Below are 23,144 nucleotides of genomic sequence, written 5' to 3'. Positions count from 1 at the left end.
AACACCACTGCACAGTTTTGTACCGAAATATGACTATATTCTAAAACATTAGAGCGAGAGGTTTAAAAGAATACTATTTTATGTAACAAAAATACTTCATGCAGTCATCAAATGCTTAAAATAACTATAAAGGATAATAAGGCTTCAAAATTATATAAATAGATTATCTACAACGTTTAAGGAGTGTCCAGGATCATGGTTTGAAAATACAATAAAAACTCAATTTTGACCTTCGACGAGCATGTCCCCCCTTAATAGATGATTCAAAAAACAAGAAAAACGCTGACGGTGCGACACGCAGTCTCGAATCACCAATCTTTAGTTTGTTAGACAAACGCGATACCAAATTTACCATTGAGGCTATAGTAATTGTGAATTTAAAAAAAAACGCGAGGTGAACGAGATAAATAGCGTGGGTGGTTTTGATCACGGCCGGTCAACCGCGTAAATCGCTCGACACTCAAAGAAATGTTAACATTAACCAAACAGTAATCACCGCGTACCTTTAGGTATATATTACATCGAAGAACAAAAGACAAGCCATAATACCTACCCTACATATTATCACCTAGTTTGGTTATTATTATTTTTTTTAAATAATATTCCATATTGTGATACTGGGTTTATGTGAGTTTACAGGGAATGTAGTAAACTTCATAATATTATTTTGATTCGAGGGATAGGTAGTTTATAATAGGTACCTACTTCTTTTACGTTTAGGTCCAAACAAACACATTTATTATAATATATACACGGTTATGGATGACTATGAATGACAATGAACCGGCAAAGATAGTGATGTCCAGCAATCCAATAGGACGTAGAAGAAGAGGGAGGCCAAAGATTCGCTGGTTGGATGGAGCTGCCAGTGACTGCCGTATTCTGGGGATACCAAATTGGAATGGGGCTACAATGGATAGGGACAGGTGGAGGAATCTGTTGGAGGAGGCCAGGACCCACACCGGGTTGTCGCGCCCCTGATGTTGATGACACTGTTATGGAAATGACTTTTAACTTATTGGTGGTGCTCGAGGTTGTATCATGCTATCTCGCTAACTAACCTGTAGAAGCTACATTTTTAAATCGACTACTTATGAACAGCAACACGATGGAAGGTGGTGGAAGGACAACTTATAGAAGTATAAAAGAATTGGAGGAGCTAAACAACCGCTTTTGCTGGAAGACAGCGCATCTTGCTAAAATGGCGGCAATTTCAAACAAAAATTAAACTGCCTCTGCTTTGGTCAATAAATCTTTATCGTTGTTGAATAGCCATCTGAACGGGTTGCCCCACACCTATCGTCATTCTACGACACGCAAGGTCCATGGCTATTGAAAAATCCGTGGCATTGGGTGCTAATATGTGGGGCATCCAATTTTTGCTTTAATTTTTCTATGCGGCATATCTAAAATAAAAGACAGCGCGGTCGATACAACCGGACACTAACGATTCTCATAATTATGACCGTTAAGCCACGCGCAATCTATAACCACTTGTAAATGCGACAGGTCTTAATAACGTGTATGCGAGCACCCGTAGTTATATCTACAGGACAGGTGTTTATCACGAGGTATCTGGGTATTGGGAATGTACCTGTAAAAGTGCGATAGTATGCGGAGCAAATGTGAAAGTCAGTGGCACCTGCTAGATTTTGTTAACCCCGCCCCATTCTGCCGCCTTTGAAATCAATGAAAAATATTATGGATGTTTTTTCAAGATGGACCACCCCCCCAAACCTTTTTCCTGTATGCGGGCCTATTGTACATTCAAGTTTATCTTAATTTAGATTTTAATTACTCTGAGATCATAATCGTATCTATCGATTCAACGAGCAATTTTAATGTGTATCTTACATGTTATGAAGTATCAATTTCTATTTATTTCAATTTATTTATTTTTTAACATATTGCGGACATTACAAATTATAAGTTTAAGACGTTTACAACATGACATTTAGAAACAAAGATATATAAAACAGTATTACATAAAAAAGAGATAGATGAATTAGATAGGTACAAGGAAGTACACCGGATGAGTTAATCAGACCCTATTTTAAGAATTTATAAAACAACGTCCACCTAAACTCATTCTCACGTAGGTGGAATATATCAACACCCGAAGCAATTTTGTTGAACATAGTTATCACCCTCCCAATCGGCATTACCAGTGGCAGGTTGGTTCTGCACCTTGGGAGAATAAACAACTGATGGTCTCTATTTCGAAGATAGTTATCAGGGACACACAGGTCTCAACACTGCCCAGAATCATTCACTTTTATTATGCGGGAAACTTTAGTGGAAATGAAAAACGAAGAAGTGAAGTTGTATGGAAATTTTTTGCACAGTTGCCATACATTCGGCCCAATCGGCATTACCAGTGGCAGGTTGGTTCTGCACCTTGGGAGAATAAACAACTGATGGTCTCTATTTCGAAGATAGTTATCAGGGACACACAGGTCAACACTGCCCAGAATCATTCACTTTTATTATGCGGGAAACTTTAGTGGAAATGAAGTTGTATGGAAATTTTTTGCACAGTTGCCATACATTGACGACGACGCTGTTGAAGATTAAATAAATGGAGAGCAATACAAAAAGTTCCACTTTTGACACGTGTGTTTACCATACACACACTTTTGTTTTTATTTGTTTCGAAATGCATAACAAATTTATTAAATAAAAACAAAACCCTCTAAGGGATGTTAATCGAGGGAGCAAGAAAGAACAGGAAAACGGATATCTTGAAAGTTAAAATATTCATAGCAAAATACAACTTACTTTACTGAGTAGTATTAACATTGTTAAACATTGAAAACTTCTGTTTACATTACGTTGCGAAACTTCAAACCACTTTATAGACTTTATAGCTACTGCCCCTAACCAGCCTCTAAGCTACTAAATTCGAAGCACAATGGGCCTTAACCAGGCGGCGGTTAAGAAAGGTATTAAATCATAAGACACAGACCCTGGACGGTGAAACACTAATTTGCATATTTTCAAAAATATGGTAATTATTTCCGGGGGATATTAATCACACTTCATCGCCGGAAGCCTCTTTTGTTTGCCGACCGCCATTTTGGAGGGAAAGCAAACCGGAAACGGTCACCGTGCCTATCTACATCGCCATTTTGTGGCTGCGTCATACACGTGCACTTCACTAACTTTTCTATTCAGCAACGTCTAATCTAATCGACCTGTAAGATTAAATCAACGCCGATTACGTGAATTGTTTATAACATTAACTATAATAATATTAGAGGTTTTGTAATAACGTAGAATCCCAATAAGATTATTTTTTTCTAGTTTGAGAATGTTACATTGTCAAATCTTGTGAATTATTCGTTTAATAAAAATGGTTTATTAAATTATTTTAGTGCAAATACGTTATAACTAAAATTTGGAGAAATTTAAAGTTTATAATTAAGGTAATTGATACTTTGACTTAAAAACACAAAAGCCGACTGCCAAAATCAATGCAATTTGTGATTTTGAAAAATGTAATAAGTAACTCCTATTTAATTTCGTCGTAATTAGACAGGATGCCCATCATTGGTAAGCTTCATTGGCGAGCGGGTAAAAGATTTTTTCTTTTCTTATTGTATATATCTGAGGTGTTTTCAAATTATGTAAGTATGTTAAATAGTTAAATAGTAGAAATTTTGTATTTTTTAAAAGTTAACTTGTACCATACATAATTTATTGGCTCTTAATTTTAAATCCTAAGGTGTATACATTGCCTACTAAGGGCATCTAGCAACAGAATACGACGCATATACCTAACATGTAAAGATAACCCTTATAATTTAAAAACCGTTTAAAATATACGTTTGTTACAGGGTCTGATCTTATTATGACATATTATTTTATGGTTATGTTTTCCATACAAATTTAGTTTAACAAGTTCTTGGATACGGATGTATTGAAGATATTATTGAATAATTCATAATTTTCACATACTATTGTATATTACATTTAATTTAAAAACCACCGATTTATCAAAGAAAATGTGTTTTTCTTTGAATCTTTTTTATTTATATCGAAAATAGTTTTGATATGTTCAGAATATTAAAGATTGGCTTAATTTAAATATACTTACTAATTTTCACATAATATTATTATAAAAGTGGTCACAAGTTTCGGCCTTGACGCCAACTCAAAGAGACATTGAAAACTGTGTTTTATTGTTTATAACTGTGTTTATGTATGTGACCAATACCTCGTTGTCTTGATAAGATACTCTATTTTAACTAACACACTTGGTTCAGAACCGATAAGAATGAAAACACCAAGAAAAGCCTTTTATCTAGCAGTGGGTCGAGATTAGTTGAAATTGCATTGTTTCCATTCTATTAAAAAGCTATAATTTCTTAACATGAACCTATTTATGTTTATTTAATTATTAACAAGGTATCTAAATCTTTTTATATACTCTGCGATGGAGCGTAATATTATATAGATACCTACACCTTTATAATGCGAAGGACCCTTCTGTAGTATTTAAACTCATGACCTACCTATCACAAGCCTGTCGCACTTAACCATAACCCACGGCATATGTCTATAAAAATAATACTCATAAATTTAATAGCTTCTTTATTGTTTCAAAAAATTCAACTTCGACGGTACCAATTAATTAAGAAAAAGAAAACGGTATCTCTAACAAAATATATAAAAAACGCTTCGAAAATTCCTCCGATTATAAAAAAATCCGACGCAATTTAATTGGTATTTTTTGCAACTTTTTTATTGTAGGTAGAGGTTATAGTTAATTAAATGGTTTCAACCCTTTTCGGATAAATAAAAATAGCTGTTTGCAAAATTAATGAACGTTATTTTAAAACGAAAATGTAAACATAAAAGATACCTACGTGGAAGTTTTTGTACTACACTGAATCGGTGGCAAAAGATGGATGCAGGCTGTGAAGATCCGACATAAATAGTACATACTAAATACGTCAGTCATACTTCTTTGTTTTCATTTATATAGATTACAATTTGTAGATAGTTTTTTAAATTCAATTTAGCCCTGCATAATCCAAGCCACAATAGATATAAAGAAAATAAATTTGTTTATCTATCTATAAAATATCTGAAATGATAGATATTTTTTTATCGATTATGGTGTGGTTAGGCAGGGCTTAGTGAATTAAAAAAAAATAACCAACACCATCTATAATAATTATGTATTCTTAATTTAACAATAAGTATGACTAAAAAAGTGTGCACTGTTTCTGTCGGATCGCCTATTAATAGCATACCTACGTTTGGAATACGTAGGGTTTAATTGAATTTTAAAAACTAACCAGCACCAATCTGCAAATTGTATTCTTAATTGAATGAAAAAAAATAATTATAATTGACAAAGTTTAGTGTGCACTATTTATGTCGAATCTGCACTGAATAATTGAACGCATTTCGTTTACGAATAACCTATTGATATAGGTAATCTAGTATTAATGAATAATACATAAATTATATAATATACATTATATTCTTTTAAGTAGTATATGCTAAAAAGTCATACTAGTATAATTGAAAAAATTGCATAAAGACTCAGGTTTTGAGAAACTCAAATAAATATGTAAATGTATTGTGACCTTATCGGCAATCGAATCCGAAGCCTCCGAATAAAAACCCGGTGCCTAACACATTGTACCTACTAGGAGGGCCACCTGACGGATTGATGTTGTCGTAAATTACCATTTTTGCTCCTACAATGAACATAAGGACAGCAAAAAGAGGAGGTGACATTAACAGACTATATTTTACGGGGAATGGTTGCTGGTCATTCGTTTAATTATGCATTATTTGCAGTATTTACATGAATCACCATTTCTCTGGCTCGCTGCCCCTACCCTACCTACTCTACCATGGGCAATAAATTTTATCAGAAAGTCTCTGTAAACTCAGTTAAAGCACACTTAAGAAGTGGTAAACTTAGTCTTGGGTATTTGCGTCTGAGATATTCTAAGGCATAAAAAACTGCTGAGTTTCATAACCAAACATATGGCCTCGTGATACACTTGATTAAAACCGAGTATGGTGCGGGGCAAGTTGGTTTGGAGGGGTCTATGTTTGTGTTGCCCCTAGCGTTTGTCTCTCGCGCTATGAGTCTACACGTATAGATTGCTAAAATACGCCAATATATACGACAACCACAAAACAAATTAATAATGAATAATGTTAAATTCTTAAATCATGTGAATTCACTGAAAGATAAAAATGGCTTACAGACAATATGAAAATATGAGTAATACATGAAGTAGTGAGTGTATAAACAGCACACCTCTCATTCAGGCAGCATGCGGGGATCCGTCAAGTTATTTAGTATTAATTGGTCCTGTTTTATAAGACTTCATTTTACCCAAAAAATATCGTTAATAATTGATTGTGCAAACTATATCATAATTTTAGTCAGTGTGTTGCTATTTTACCAATTTTCGGAACATATTACCACATCCCTCCCATAGTTTGGCAGTTGAGTATCTTTGTTACAGGGTGTGATTGTTGGGTACTTCAATAGGGTGAAAATAGGGAGGTATAAAAGGACTTACGACTACGTACACCCTTGTCCTAGGTAGATAAACACAATATATTGATTTAAAAAATGTGATAGATACCTACTAACCTCATGAAAGAATAAACAGGGATATAATTTTATTATTATGAGGTAGGTATATTATACAATATCTATACCACTAACTTTGTATTTAGTAAATATTAACTAATACTCTGAGCATTAAATACATCTCACATACGTAACTACTTTATATAATAATTACAAGATAAAAAGAACTTTTTATATACAACGTTTTTAAATTTTCTGTTCAATTATTATGCTCAATATGCTCAAACTTGTACTTGATGTGAAGTAAATAAAAAACAAACAAACAAACAAACAGATATAGAAAACTGAAATGTCATTTTGACATTTCATTTTGATGTCCATAGTAACGCACGTATATATTAATAATTTAGTTGCTAGGACCACCGCCTTAGCAACCAATAATAGTCTTTTACTTTTGACTGATTTTTATGAAATAACTTTCCATACAAAACAGAATTAACTGAAAATGAATTCAATTCTGCTTAAAGATGGCATCGTGTTCTGATATATTCTAATAGTTTCAAAATGTCTAGCTAGTCGGGAAGTTAATTAAAAATCGATTGCAAGATTTGTACCGGACGAAAAACCACCGGAAAAATAAGAATACAAGCTAATAAAAACGTTGTAGAATTCAAAAGAAAAATAGACTAAAATATACTACTAATAATAATATTAAAAATAAAATGTTATAATCAGGTTGAATATAACAAGTAGATATGAAAATACATTTCATCAGTTAATTTGAAATAAGAATAGAAAAATTACAGTAAAATAAAATCAAAAACAAGTTAAGTATGTACACCTCAAACAAAATCATTTGATACAGTCCTTGAGTGCCTGTATTGAACATGTCAATAGAAATTCGAAAGACAATGTAGCATTGGTATTGGCGAAAAAATAGAGAAGGTGGCTTTTAAAAAAAATCATCGTGAAAAGGGTTACATTTTTTTTGTCTTTCTAGTGCGGACACGAAACTGGATTATGCTCAATAGTTTGAGGCAGTCAAAAATACATTATATTTACAACTTTAAATATAACTAAAAGGTCAACGGTTTGTCGCCTTGATTTTAACGTGGATAGATTATTAGTCAGTAACAAATTACTGTACACAATATCAAGTTTAAAGTGATAAAACGTAAAAATTTACGTTGATATCTTTCAATGATTTGATATGAAGTTTCTAATATTGTAGAAATGTATTCCAAAAGTGAACGCACAAAAGCAGTTTGTAGGCACATATTATAAATATAAGAGTTTAGATTTTTTTTAAATTAACAAAAGAACCACATGGTAGAACCAAGCATTTTATTAGCTATTATATTACCATAATTACATAATTTGAAGATTTCGACTTTGCCTGTCCTCCTAGAGGTACCATAAACGTTCATAAACATAAAGAAATTCCAATATGATTTCGTGGAATAGTAAAACAGAATCATTCGAGAATAAGGTTTCATTTACATAATGTTGAAAACAGTTATACAAAATTTACAATTGCATATTTAACTTAGAAATCGTTTTAATAAAATTGGATTCATTCAATCCTAAGCAAATTAATTATATGTGATGTAATTAACGTTGAGTCTCTTGAAAATCATAACTACATACTATCATATGACATAAAAATAATGGTTAATTTACTTTCCATGTCGTAAGCGCCATTATTTCAATAATGCTGTATCTCTTTCTACAAAATCAAACGTCCTACGTTTTCACACGTCTTTTTACCGTCCGATTTATTAAAAAAAGAGTTCAGATGTCACTGATTTACCCGTAATCTCTATATTGCTCAGCATCATTCTATTTTTACGTGTGTGACGAAAAGAGAACACATTCTAAGAGTAATAATCCTGCTCGTTGAGCATCGATCGATGAGCAAGAACCTGATATACTTTTTAGTGAAGTGATAGAGGCGATAAAGAGACTAAAAACCCACAAGTCACCAGGTGGCGATGGCATATCTGCAGAAGCCTTAAAAAAGGTCAATGATGACGGAAAAAGAATCATACATCAATTATGCAACATGATCTAGACAAGTGGTGTATGACCCAAGGACTGGACAGAGTCAATCTTGATCCCCCTGCACAAAAAAAGTTCCTCACGTAAATGTGAAAACTATCGAGCAATCTCACTTATTCCACATGCAAGCAAGATCCTATTACATATAATCAGCAGACGTCTGAAGCATTTCATCGACCGACAAATACCTAAGGAACAAGCAGGTTTTTTTATGGGCAAGGGAACTCGAGAGCAAATTCTAAACATCAGACAACTAATTGAAAAATGCAGAAAGTTTAATACCCCTATGATGTTATGCTTTATTGACTATCAGAAGGCATTCGACTGCGTAAGATGGAACTGTATGTGGAAGGTACTTCTGGAAATGGGAGTTCCATCACACCTTACCTGTCTCCTCAAAAACTTATATGGCAATAGTCACACAAAGGTAAGAGTAAATAGTGCGTTTTCTGAGAGTTTCCAAACCGAGAAGGGAGTTTGGCAGGGATGTGTTTTATCTCCCCAGTTATTCAATATATATGGAGAGCATATAATGCAAATAGCCCTAGATCATTGGCAATGCGGAATAACAATTGGTGGCCAGAAAATGAACAACTTAAGATTCGCAGATGAAACCACACTAATCGCTGCTGATGAAAGAGAACTCACAGAGCTGCTACACCGGGTAGAGGAAGAGAGTCGCAAGTACGGCCTCCTTATTAATAGGAATAAGACCAAGTTAATGGTTGTTGTTCGGGCCAACCTTCTACCAACACCAAGTACACTCCAAAACCTCGAAACAGTCGACGAGTTTGTATATCTTGGATCGACCATCAGTGGAAAGGGCGGATGCGAAGCAGAAATAAGAAGGCGCACACAGATTGCAAAAAATGCGATGACACGCCTTACCACCATATGGAAGGATCGGGGAATTTCGATTGCCACAAAAATGATGCTTGTGCAAACATTAGTGTTCTCGATATTCCTATACGGAGTCGAGTCGTGGACCCTGAAGGCAAGAGAACGGAAGGCAATTGATGCCTTTGAGATGTGGTGTTGGCACCGAATGCTTCGCATTTCTTGGACGGAGCACAGGACGAACCAGTCAATCATCCAGAGACTGAAGATAAAAGAACGGCTCTCGACGATATGTCTGAGAAGAATTCTGCAGTTTTTTGGACATATTGTCAGGCGCGGACCGGACAACCTGGAGAGACTGGTAGTTTTGGGTAGCCTCCAGGGAAGACGAAGCAAAGGAAGAGCGTCTGCGCGATGGAGCGACCAAGTGAAAGAGCTGACTGGGGGCATCATCCATTCTGCCCTGAGAGAAGCGGAAGATCGAGAAGGTTGGAAAGTCTTGGTCGCTCAAAGGATGGCGAAATTTAAATGTGGTCACGATCCTCAGCCATGAGTGCACGACCGAAAAGAAGAATCCTGCTCGATTTCTTGATTCTGACGTCTCAGGATTAAAAATGTTGGAATCCCGAGATTTTCGAAATATTTTAAATACTATGTGTTTGATAAAAAACAATAAGTCATATTATTGTGAATTAGATAAATGCAACTTTTAGAAAACTATTGGTTTATAAATTTAAAAAATATAATAATATGTATTGAAAACTTACTATAATTATAGTATATGACATATACCCTCATACCCTTCATTAAATGATGGGATTGGAAATAGCATGCATACCTATCTACCTACCTATTTATTGTATAAACATATCGTCATGAGAGTGCCACTTAATATGAGATGTATGGTATGTTATATAATATGTATTATAAATAAATTGGTATTGTTTCGACACCAAACACGAAAAAAAATCGAGCAAATTTAAGATTTTAGTAATAAATTACCTATTATTTATTATTAGGGATTAAAAATTCTGTGTAAAAGTTCTACAATCTCTAATCACAGTTAAACGCAATGTAAAAACTACACATTATCATTGTTATTGGCATATGGAATTTAGAGGCACCGCCGACTGAACGACGCATTCTGGACACCAAGACAACTGGACGACGGACTCCTGAGCACCAAATAGATTTATCAAAAGTGTAAATCAATACACGCACGTTACGATTTCTAATATAAAGATCTGCCTGTAATAAAGTGAGGTTTTTAGTTGTTGGAAAAAATCAAGTCCATTGTGAGCTTTTGCATTCTAAGCTTTCACATAATTAGTGATATTGTGTAATAATTTTGTAAATAATCAGTCAATATTCGGATAATTGGGTTATTCATTTTAACGAACCTTCTATCGGCAAAATATATTCCTACAGAAGTATATCCTGTGAAAATGAGTGAGTAGCATAAACGGTAAAGCACAACACCCGGAATATGATAGTTATGAGTTCAAGACCCATTCGGTGCCAACATTTTTTTTCTAGTGATATGTATGTTTCTTAAGTGTAATGTGATATTTTAATACCTATCTAATTTATAATTTTTCCTAAGTTAAGATGAGATACATATTTTGTCAAAAATGTGGATACGTATGTGCTTAGCGACCCTGCCTGACATAATATTGACAATAATTTTGCATGTTGTATATAAATTAGCATCTGCCCGTATCTGCCCATTTTAAATATAAAAATACTTCAAGACCATAAATATTTTTTTTAAATCTCCATACAACGTTCCGGAAAACTTTTTTTTTACCATGTCTAATCGTTAAGATCATAATATGGGCGACCACAGAGTGGAGGTTTGTATTAACATGTTTTGTTTTGACGAGATATGGATGTTAACCACTTGCTCAAATTGTAAAACAATATGAGTACTTGTTAGACCAAGGATTCAAACCTGGGACCCACGACGTTATAGGCCGATGCTTAAGCCACACGACCGACATGGGTGGAAAACTTATTGAACTAAATTGTAATAATAAAAATAGCCACAGATTATTTTTAGATACCTACGTATTCATTAGGTATTTAAAACGAAAAATATCAGTAAAATATATTCAATTGCAGTTTTTTCTAGAAGCATTACACTCATCCTAATACATCGTTTTTCAACCTTCTGAGTTAGCGGCACACTTTAAATCTTATTATAAATTCAAGACACCAAAATTTGCACCTATTTTCTTAAAAAAAAATGCGACACATCGGTTGGGAAATACTGCCTTCAGCAATGGTTGTGCAGTCAAAAAATAATATTTTATGTTGAGGAATGCAGACCTTTTCTCAAAACACGACATCTTCATCAGACGCCGCATTTTCGCTCTACTATTTTATTTTCCTCTGTGTTCCATCATTATGACAATGTCAGCAGAATTCTTTTTTAACCATCTATTATAATAATATTACAATATAGGCCATCTGTAGGCAATATAGTTAAATGAATACGTGAGGATACGTTAGCAGAATATAACAACAATGTCGTAAAGACAATAATGCGAATTTGGAATATGCACCCTTTTATATTAATTTATTAAAGAATCAATACAAATTCTGTTAGCACATCCAGTTTTCTGAGAAAGATGAAATCAATGCCCTAAATCACGTTAAACTAGTGATTTTTGTTATTGATATTTTGTTTTGATAAATTGAATATTTATTAAATATTTGTATAACTTGCTATTATACCTACTTAATAAATGCCACAACTTAAAATTGAACGCAGTCAACCTTGAGACGTGATGTTTTTGAAGTAGTGCCTATATCTTAAAAATCGGTCGACCACTACTCTACAAGAGACCTTGTCCCATTTTCATATCGAAATATTATATTATTAAATTTAGAATTAGGCTAAAAGTTTGCCCCATTACACAACGACAAGGCAACACACTAATGTTTACATGCAATAATAAAGGGGTGACCATATCAACCTTAAGTCACCAGAGCGTAGAGGCAGCGAATGAAACATCCTGCCTGATGGTGTAAACAGCTTCCGGTCACGTTACGCCACGTGTTTCCGCTTCCGGTGCACGCGAACTCCACTTCCGGTCCAGGATCGCGTTTATCATCGCTCCAACTTGAAGTTAGGCCAGATACGTTTGTGCAAACGGGTTCAAAATGGCCCCCAGAAAGGGCACGTAGCAATATCGGCATCTAAGTTTGTGATTTATTCGAGTATTATTTACCCGCACGGCACAATGAATTGCTTCCAATAATAATTATTGTGCCTATAGGTTATATCTCAGAGAAGATGTACAAACCGAAATTGCTTTATTGTCTACTCACAGGCTTACAAATATTTTCTTATGCATTTCAATTTAGAAATTTATAAACTCATCGAATAATTTACAAGATTGAAGAATGTAATAAGTATACACATTTCTTTTATTGTATTAACTGTCAATTTATGGTGGAACTACATTGTATTTTTGATTAATTTAATAAAACGCAAAATTTATATTCAATTAATCAATAAGTAATACCTATACACACTTCGAAAACACATCAGAAGCAGACAATACCATTAAAAAAAAAGACTAAGAAGCAATGAAATTACTATTAGTATTAGTACCTACTGATTAGTGGGATTCAAACAACAAAATCTGGTCGCCAATATTGACAAAATTTGACAAACACCTCAGTTGCAAATTAGTACTACCCCGTTTACACGTGCATGAATTTACTGCTGACAGTACGTATTATCGCGACTATAACAAGAAAATGCACGTGTAAACACGCATCATGCAAGTTGCAAGATTGCAAGCATGGATCAAAAAAGTTCAGCAGCTTCTGAATGTTCACGCGACATTTGAAATGTGTGCTATATATATTAGCCTGTGCAGTGACAAGAGATTTAGTACTTGGTATTTACCACATATGCCTAATGATGGTTTAGGACGCGTCATTATGCTTTTTCTACATTATGTAGCTTTTTTTTTCATTTCCACGACCATTGACGTCCTGTGGGGGCAGGTTGCTCTTGCGTTGTTTACTGGCGGAAAATTGAGGTGAAGATGCATACAAATGGAACAACTGTTTAGAGTAGACTCCACGAAATTGAGAATACCTGCAGCGTTGACAATTACTACTCGCTCCAGTCACTATGTAGACAAGATTTTCATTGGATTTATTCATTAAATACAGCCATTAATTAATAAGAAAATAACTTCGTATCTCTTGGACAACAATTAATGTCAACCGACGCCCTATTGATATATGTATGATGAAATTTTTCGCAGAGCCAAACTGGGATGGAGCTCATTTGGGCTCCTAAATAGTATCTTTAAAAGTGACTTCCCATTATGTTTAAAGTGTTCAACTAATGCGTACTACTAATAGCTACTCGCGTATGCATCTGAAACATAGATTCTTAATATACCTGATAGTAATCCGACAACTATATTGAGAACAACGCGAAAATACCATTATGGGCCGAAAATTTGCTTGGTGCATGTGCAACCGCTGGACTACAATAGTCATACAATGATAATATCTTCATACAATGATTTACATGGCAGTAAAAACTTGGAAGGAGCTAGATGATGCCTTTATACAGTGAATCGACACCCGCTGATTATGATGGTGATGATGAAGTAACAAAATGTAGTAAGGAAACAATAAAATTGACATGAGCATTGAAACAAAAAAAACTATATGGGGCGACTACGTTAAAGTTCCCACCACCACCCATCATATATGCACAGCCGTGGATATGCACGGCCGCTTTCCATGACGCTTTAAAAGTGTCTGAAAGAAGTGATTTTAAGTGCTCATTCCGTCCCGAGACGGAGCCGCACGGGACTGATACTGCAACCATGCACCGTAGTGCTTAAAGAAGAAAGTTAAGAAAGAAATGTTTTTGTTTTTTGGATTGGCTCTGCTGTCCGCTAACGTTAAGCGCCCTGTGTACCCGCATGCTGAGTCTCACGAATTGAAATGGATGAGTCAACAGAGGAGTCGGGACTGTCCCGCTCCCCATACGACGCTGCAAATTTCTCGAATGCCGCAAAGTTGGCCTCGGTTACTATCAGATCTTCATGTCCAATTGGGCCCATGTGAGGATGGACCCTGGCAAACAGCTCCGCTCGTTTGAGTTCCATAAGCGGGCAATCCCAGAGGATGTGTTCAACATCTTGGTGGTCATGCCCGCAGGTACAACCAGGCCCATTTACTATCAAGCCAAACTCGTGGAGTCTGGCGGCAAAGTTGCCATGGCCGGTGAGGAACTGGCTAATCCAGTGCGAAGGTTGGAGTCTTCTAGTTTGGTGCCTGCAGAATACGTCTGGAAAAAAACGGTAAGTGTGCCGCCCCTTGGGGGAGGCGGTCCACCTCGCCTGCCATGCCGCAAATGCGGTCTTGTACACAATGCCGCTTACAGTCTTCCTGTAAGGAACGTCCTCGGATGTCTGCGGTGGTGTCATATGGACACCGGCGAGTGTTGTGCTGATCCCCCTCAAGAGGAGGGTGATTGATCCTCTGACTTGGACGTGTAGATCAAGGGGTAGCACCCCCGCGAGTACGGCAAGCGCGTCAGTAGAAGTTGTGCGGTAGGCTTTGGTAAGCGAGATCAGCGCAAGTCACTGCCCGCTTAGTAGTGCGCGTCTCACGTGAGTTAAGGAGTTTACTCGGGAATGCCAAATACTGGAGGCGTAACCGGCAATTCCCATGAAAATTGCGCCGTATGCAACTTTAAGGGCTCTAGGCTTAAGTCCCCAATTGCTGCCTGCCATTCGGGCCATTCTCTGATAGGCCGAATTGGCCTTAGAGACGGCCGTCTTGGCGTGGTAAACGAAAGACAGCTTGTCATCAAGAATTACTCCCAGATACGTAACCCTTTCGGAGAAACGCACTAAGGTGAGGCACAAAATGAACCGTGGGCGGCCGTCAAGTTATGTTGACCCGAGAACTACCCCTGAGGAGGACAGCTTCCGTCTTTCTCGGGGCAAAGGTCAGCTTGTTCAGCAACTCCCAATTAAGGATTCTGCCCAAGGCGTCCGTGGCTGCACGCTCAAGTGCCGGTCGGCTCGTCGCCCCAACAAGCAAGAGCAAGTCGTAGGCGTACGCAACGAGCGTGCAGTGGCAGAGACAGAACGTCGTCAAACAGTATGTTCCACAAAAGGGGACCCAGGACGGAGCCCTGGGGACGCCCCATGGTGGTCTTCCTGTGAATCAGGCTGGGGCCGGAGTCGTATTTGAAGCTGCATAAGGGCAACACTTTATCTATGGATGTCATCGTCTACACTCTAAAACAGTGGTTCCCAACCTTTATATCGCCGCGGACCGGTCAACGTTTGATAATTTTACCGCGGCCCGCTGACGGGGGGACATTGATTGTTTATATTTTAGATTGTTTTGATTTAATAATTTTATTTTAATTGTATTTAAACATGCCTTCAAAATAAAATACAGTTACACCAAAAAATGAATATAAAGTGATTTAACATTTTAACTCACTAGAACGTTAAATCAACGAGAACCCTGAGCTTGTTTCTTTGCAACGAGACGGTTCCATCTTGGGGTAATAGGAGACAATGACACCCGATGTGTGTTGCTTATGTCCAGTTTATTCAGTTTGTTTTGGTTGTTGTAATTGCGGAAAACCCCGCTTCACAGAGATAATATGTCGGAAATAGCAATAGAGATTTAAGTGCTGTAGTGGCAATCTCCGGTTTACCTCTCGTCCATGGAAAGTCGCACAAACCCGAGAGAAATACACCACACTAAATAAAATGGAAATAATTTAATGTTCCTTGGGCGGCCCGGTACCATTTGATCCACGGACCGGGGGTTAGGGACCACTGCTCTACAACACAGTAGTGAGAAAAATTATTATAAAGTTATATAGACCCAAACGCAAATGTGTATACTCATCAACGCGTGTCGTTAAATTTAATAATGTTTATTATTTGTTAATATCGAGTGATAAACCCTGTTTATATAAAGGAATAACTATATTTGGACTTGTTGTCATCCCGGTTCTAATGTACGTATTCTAACTATTAGTTTGTTCTTAGTTCGGACAATCTCGACTAGTCTGAATGTGCAGTACATACCGAAACGGTCTCAGGCGACAGATGGACAAAACGCATTGTGGAGCAGATACTGCGTCACGTAAAGGCCTCTAGGTCATCTATTCTGCCAACAGGATGGATGGACGACACGAAATAATTTTCGGGGAGATGTAAAAGTATTTCCATCTTTTTAGGTTGTCTCAAGAAGTTGTAAAATTATAGTAAGTATAATAATAATGTTTTCGTTTGGACGACTTAAAAATAATTATTTTGACGATTACACAAATTTCAATTAAGTGAAGGCAAACCAACAGTACGATACTTATACTTAAATATTTATTTATATGTATATCTTTATACTGTTTTTTTTTAATACTGCATATATTTCTGTGTTTTTAAATGTTGTGAACGTCTTAAATTTATAATTTGTAAAGATCCTGTAAATGTGAAAATAAGTAAATTTGAAATACTAGTTTCATAACACACACTAGTTATCGGTTATCTTAGGGGTCGTCCATATATTAAATTATGTACCTAAAGAGAGTCTCTACCGAGAGAATATACCAATACCGGTATTCATCAAAACATATTATAGAAAAAAGAAGCACCTATCAATAATTATTATAACTATTAAAATCCATTTGAAACACTATTTTAAAGCAACCTTTGTGCGACCTTTGTAAATATGTAGGTAGGAAATCATAATATTTTAGAACTAATAATTTTTACAAATGCTGCAAGTCCGGGTACAGAAAAATCTGTTTAAAATTCAACGTTGGATCAATGTAAATTTATAGAATAATTTGAAATATTTGATAAGAATGTTTTCTTTTTCGAAATATGTTAATTAATCGCGACAATTCTATAAGTATATTATTGAGGGATTTTATTTAATATTATTTACCTTTTGTTGGTTTCAGTCAGATATATTATTTGCATTTGGCATGGTTTGGCAGCATAAAACTTATTTATATTGTTAATATTGCTATATGGTAATAACATTAAATTCATTTTTAAATAATTACAAGATAAAAAGAACTTTTTATATACAACGTTTTTAAAATTTCTGTTCAATTATCATGCTCAATATGTTCAAACTTGTACTTAAAACAAACAAACAAATATAGAATACTGAAATGTCATTTTGATATTTCATTTTGATTTCCATAGTAACGCACGTATATATTAATAATTTAGTTGCTAGGACTACCGCCTTAGCAACCAATAATATTCTTTTACTTTTGACTGATTTTTCTGAAATAACTTTCCATACAAAACAGAATTAACTGAAAATTCAATTCTGCTTAAAAATGGCTAAAAGTATTAAAAGAATGTATTGGCATCGTGTTCTGATAATATATTCTAAAAGTTTCAATTGTCTAGCTAGTCGGGAAGTTAGTTAAAAATCGATTGCAAGATTTATACTGGACTAACAACCACCGGACAAACAAGAATACGAGCTAATAAAAACGTTGTAAAAATACATGCTTTCTACAGAAAATACCGGAATTTAGTATTTTTGAAACCGGTATTTTGGTATCGATAAATAATTGAAAAGCAGTATTGCAATCCCTAATCTTAGTAGGATCAGTAAATATACGAATTTATTGATTTATTTATGTAAATATTTTAGAAACAGAGAAGTTGAAAGTATTGAATCTATCTTATGAGAGATCGGAATTATTCCGTCATCCAAATTCATTATAAATGGATATAATTTATTATTCGTGAGTTTACCTATTCAATAAAGTATAATAAGTTTTATAAGATAGGTACGTTATTATATTATTCTTTTATCCATTTTTGCCATAATATCTTTTCAATACGTTTATCACCGATGTGATGAAAGATAGATGAAAATATCTCTCAGTTTATGAAAATCTTTATGGCTGCATCGTTCAATACAGTCAATCCATTTCTTGGAGGTAAATAAAAATTGCCTGAAAGAGATTTTTCAAATACTGTTGATATTGTGCCGCGTATATTGACAAAAATATCGATATATTTATGAGCCGCGTAATCTTCCGCGAAGGAATATTATTCACTATACAGCTTGATTCATTTGACAGGCTCAAAAATCATGTATTAAGTAAGACAAAGAGAATGACATAAAAGGGATGATATTAGGAGACAGTATTATGTGTAAATACTATATACACGGTGCTTATAAACGAATTGAAGTTGTGTTATTTGAATTCTAAATGTTACGATTCGATTTGAATTATTTTTAAGCTACTATATTATACTTACATATAACATTTCGTCGCTGCACAGTTAACAATGACCGGGTCCAAGATTCGTATCCTGGGTCTGGCAAAAGTACACATATTATTTTTTTTAATTTATGTATGCGTCAGAGTATGGACCTAATAGGTTGAACAAGTGGCTGACATCAATTTTTCATAAAGACAAAGTCTGTTAATACAAACCTCCTCTTTGTGGAGGTCCATATGATCTTCTTAGGATCGGATATGGTCGGTAATAGAATAATAGCATTGTGATAAAGAATCACGTGTTGTTTCTTGAACATTGCTGACAGTAATCGTCGCTATAGGATTGGTTTGTCGAATATCCGTTTTTGTCGAAATCGGCCTATTAATGCAGAATGTTTTTTTGTATCTATATGGACTAAACCATTTTTTTCTTTAAATTACTTTGTAATGACAAAGAATACATCATTTATAATATGCTGTAAAAATAACAATTTAAATATCTCCATGTATTTAAATATAGGATTATGAAGTTTGTTTTTCGTCTCCTGAACATTTGGTCTATTCGACAAACCAATCCTACAGCGACGAGTTATGTTCCGATTCTATTAAATTAAATAACAACATTAATTTGATATTGATTAGTTTCAAAATATATCAGTTAAAAAGTCTGTCATTATTATCAGATTTTTGACTTGATTCTTACGAGAGTCTACCAGAATTTTATATAAATTATACGATAATATGATTGTATTTTCAATTTACATACCTACTCATATTATTTTCTTCTGTCCTTCTGTTGTATTCCCGTGGTTTTTATTGCGTATTTTTAAGTGTTTTATTTAGGCGTGAATTCGATCTCGATCTCAACACTATTTCATGCGCATAATAAGGAGGGGGGGTTACAGCCCTGGACCCTCCTCACAGAAACAAAAAAATAATACAAATTATATAGGTGTATAGAATGTTACTTCTTCTTCTACTTCGTTAGGACTGAGAATTTTCCCTGATGATTTGGTTTCTCAATATACTATTTCTACTCCTCATGGCATCCTATAACACGCAAAACCTGTGGAAGTGGATGACCCATAGTACTTATAATTTAGTGCAACCATCTGGGGCACCGTTTGCTTTAGTATTCTGAGGTAGCATGTTAAATATTATTTTTCACTTGAAGACATTAACTCTTGGAGAAGGCTTCTGCAATGAGCCCGAAATATTGAGGAAATAACGGGGAAGAACACGTGGAGACAACACAAAAGTCAATTAGGTTGGTAACAAACCACGTAAGTCTCGAAAAATATAAAATATTTTTAACAGTTCCACGATTTCTTCTACTCATGCAGGTAAAATTGGTGATTTTTCCGAATCATGACATCTGAACTTGACTATATTTTGAATACTAAACATTTCTTCCGATGACCAAGTTTTTGGATCCTGCACATTCATTCACCCAGGAACAGATGGTTCGTCTGCTCAACTTTTTTCCCTGATAATTTGGGGGGACCCTGGAACTGAGGTATTTCCAGCCCCGATCGAGTATAAAATAGAAATAGAGTTAGAAATATTTATTTATTAAATACAAATACAATTAAAATTTATCAATTTTAAATCACTATCGAACTTTTGAAATTTCACTGATTTCAGTTAAGTATCTATATTTTACCTTTCTGCTCTACAATAAATAATTCTAAATATTTATGCATCCTGTACGTGAAGAATTTTTCATATCACATCTTATCATTTTTGATAGGTATTCAACTTCTCTACGAGTCGCTTACATACGATTTTAAGTGACGTAACAGTATCTCATAAAAAGGATTTTCATTTCCATCAAAATGATATATACATCTGCCAGTCTCAGAAGATATACAAACGTTTAGTTAGTTATCAAATAGCAATGCAAACAGCTCTCATAATATGTTATTTCATTAGAAAATTCTACAGTTTTACGTCACATGATGAAAATTTAGAGAGATTGTTTTCCAGTGAAAAAATCGGGGGTCACCCGGGATGGTCCCCTACTCGATTATTCGATCAAGTGAAGAGCGTTATGAACTACTTGATACCTCTATAAGTATATTAGGTACGACAAAAAAGTACAACGGACAAACAGTTCACATTCTAATATGGAAGTCGTAGTTATTGCATTGTCTTTAAGCTATACATATTGATTCGGTAATAGTACTAGGACACGAAGCAGGGAACATATAATTAATGGGAACTGAAATACCTAACGGGTGTGGAGTAATTGGCCACCGATCTAAGCTGGTCCTTCGTTATGACAACTGCTTTCGGTTAATGCATTGACGATCATTCAGTATTGGTATATTCGAAGGTTGCAACACACACTATTGCATGTCTATAATGTGTTTCATTTTCGTAGGACACTTACACATTGAAAGCCCTGCTTCAAAATGTAGTGTATTGGGGTATAGCCTTTCTGAATTATATTTATTACTCTGTTCTGTGGTACGAAGTGTCGCACTCTCTGGCGGCACCGGAACAGAGCCACGTGAAGCGTCTCTTTGTGATTATTTCAATCACCGAGGGCTGCCGTGTCCGCTTATGAACTCGAATAAATGTTACATCTGTCACATAAGCTACATATACGATCACTACAACACTGCAGGACTGGCACGGCGGGAGGCGCGGGGACCGAGGGAAGTGGCGCAAACTTGTGCTTTCCCTATGACCCGATGCTAGGGAGTGACAGGGTAAAAGAAGAAAAAAAGAAGAATAGTAGTCTATCACTGTGCAAATTATAATTATTAGTCTATAAATTAATGAGAATTCCGGTTGAATTAATTATTCAATTATAAATGCATACAATGTATATTGAATTAAATTTTTGGGAACGTTGCAGAGGCCATTCTCTTGAGAATGGGTCTTGAGGCAAAGCATTAATTGGCTAATATTTTAAATGTCTACTGTTGGGGTAATTAAGAGCCTATTTATTCCCTGACAATTGGGTTGGATACGTCTACAAGTTGAAGAATTGAAATTTTCGAATTGCTTAACCCTCTTCAACAATAATATAATTATATAGTTACCTACATCGTTATATAATAAAACAGGATTAAACATAATAAAACAATTTAAAAAAAATTAAATATCATTTAAAAATAGGTAGAAATATACATGAAACAGCTTTGAACGAATGTAAAACAATCCGTAAAAATTAAGATATATTATCTGAAAACAGTCATATTTATTTAAATATATGTGGCAAAGAATTTTCTAGTCGAATAATAATTGTGGGGATGAATTATTGGCGAAGAATATCCTACCAAAGACTACGAAATTATAGCTACACACGTCAATCAGACAATAATGTAATATTGTGAATTATTGTGTTCGAATTGTCGTAAGTAGTGTTATGTATAATGGGGTGGACGAATTTAATACATCGCCTCGGAGGGTATGTATTTAAAAAAGGGTATGATACGGTTTAGTAAATTTTACAATAATAATAATTATTCTATAATAGTAATTAAAAAAGGGCCACCCATCCGACGAGCACCGTGGTGCTGGACTGCCAGGTATCAAAGCGCATTCAGCGTTGACGAAAAGAAAGCAAACTTACAGTTGAATTATTGGATTTCGGTTTAAGCCAGGTACGTAAAATATTTGTTACAACAATGTTATTCTAAAATATACAACTAAATCAAAATTCTGATCTGTGAAAATCCTCAACGACAAACTAGCGCCTCTACCGGGGAAGCATGTGAAAGTCAAAAGCCTCCGCTACTTGGATGCGGTTGTAAAACGCGAAGCAGAAATAAAATTTCTTATACAAAATCAAAGCAGGTTGCTTACATAGGTTAGATACCTACTGCTTGGTTAAAAAATTACCCTCCTGGATGTTTAATTTTGCAGGCAAATACTGCAGAAATAAGAAGTTGCTAATAAGAAAAATCGCGATGAAAATAAAATATAAAACCGGTGAAATAGATTTATTGTCTAGTGCTCAAGGCCAGTGTTAGTCTCATATCCTGCACTTATTTTTAATATTATTTTCCTTATAATAAATATTTCTTTCCTCTTTGATAGGGTTAATCTCAAAACAATTCCTTCTAGGACGGTCAACGGGGAATTTCATATAAAAATATCGGCCCCGGGCACTATTGGGCCTATTCCAGTGGCGTGGTTCATAAACGGGTGTAATAGCATAATATTTTTTTCAATATTGATTGCCACTAATGAAATATGTTGTTAACATAGTAATTAATATAAAATAGATGAATATCTAGATTTTTAAAAAGTTTACGAACTAAAACTCAACAGAACATTAGCTGTTTCTTGCGTCTGACCATTTTAAATTCATCTGAGAAAATACTCGTTCGGTATAGCAATTAGATGTATACCAACATTAAAATAAATAAAATTAGCTTGAAAATATGTTTAGCCTTT

The sequence above is a fragment of the Rhyacophila brunnea genome, unplaced genomic scaffold (assembly GCF_057557595.1).
Source record: "Rhyacophila brunnea isolate RB1 unplaced genomic scaffold, BYU_Rbru_1.0 scaffold_15, whole genome shotgun sequence".
Classification (NCBI taxonomy): Eukaryota; Metazoa; Arthropoda; class Insecta; order Trichoptera; family Rhyacophilidae; genus Rhyacophila; species Rhyacophila brunnea.
Note: the sequence above shows the minus strand (reverse complement) of the source record.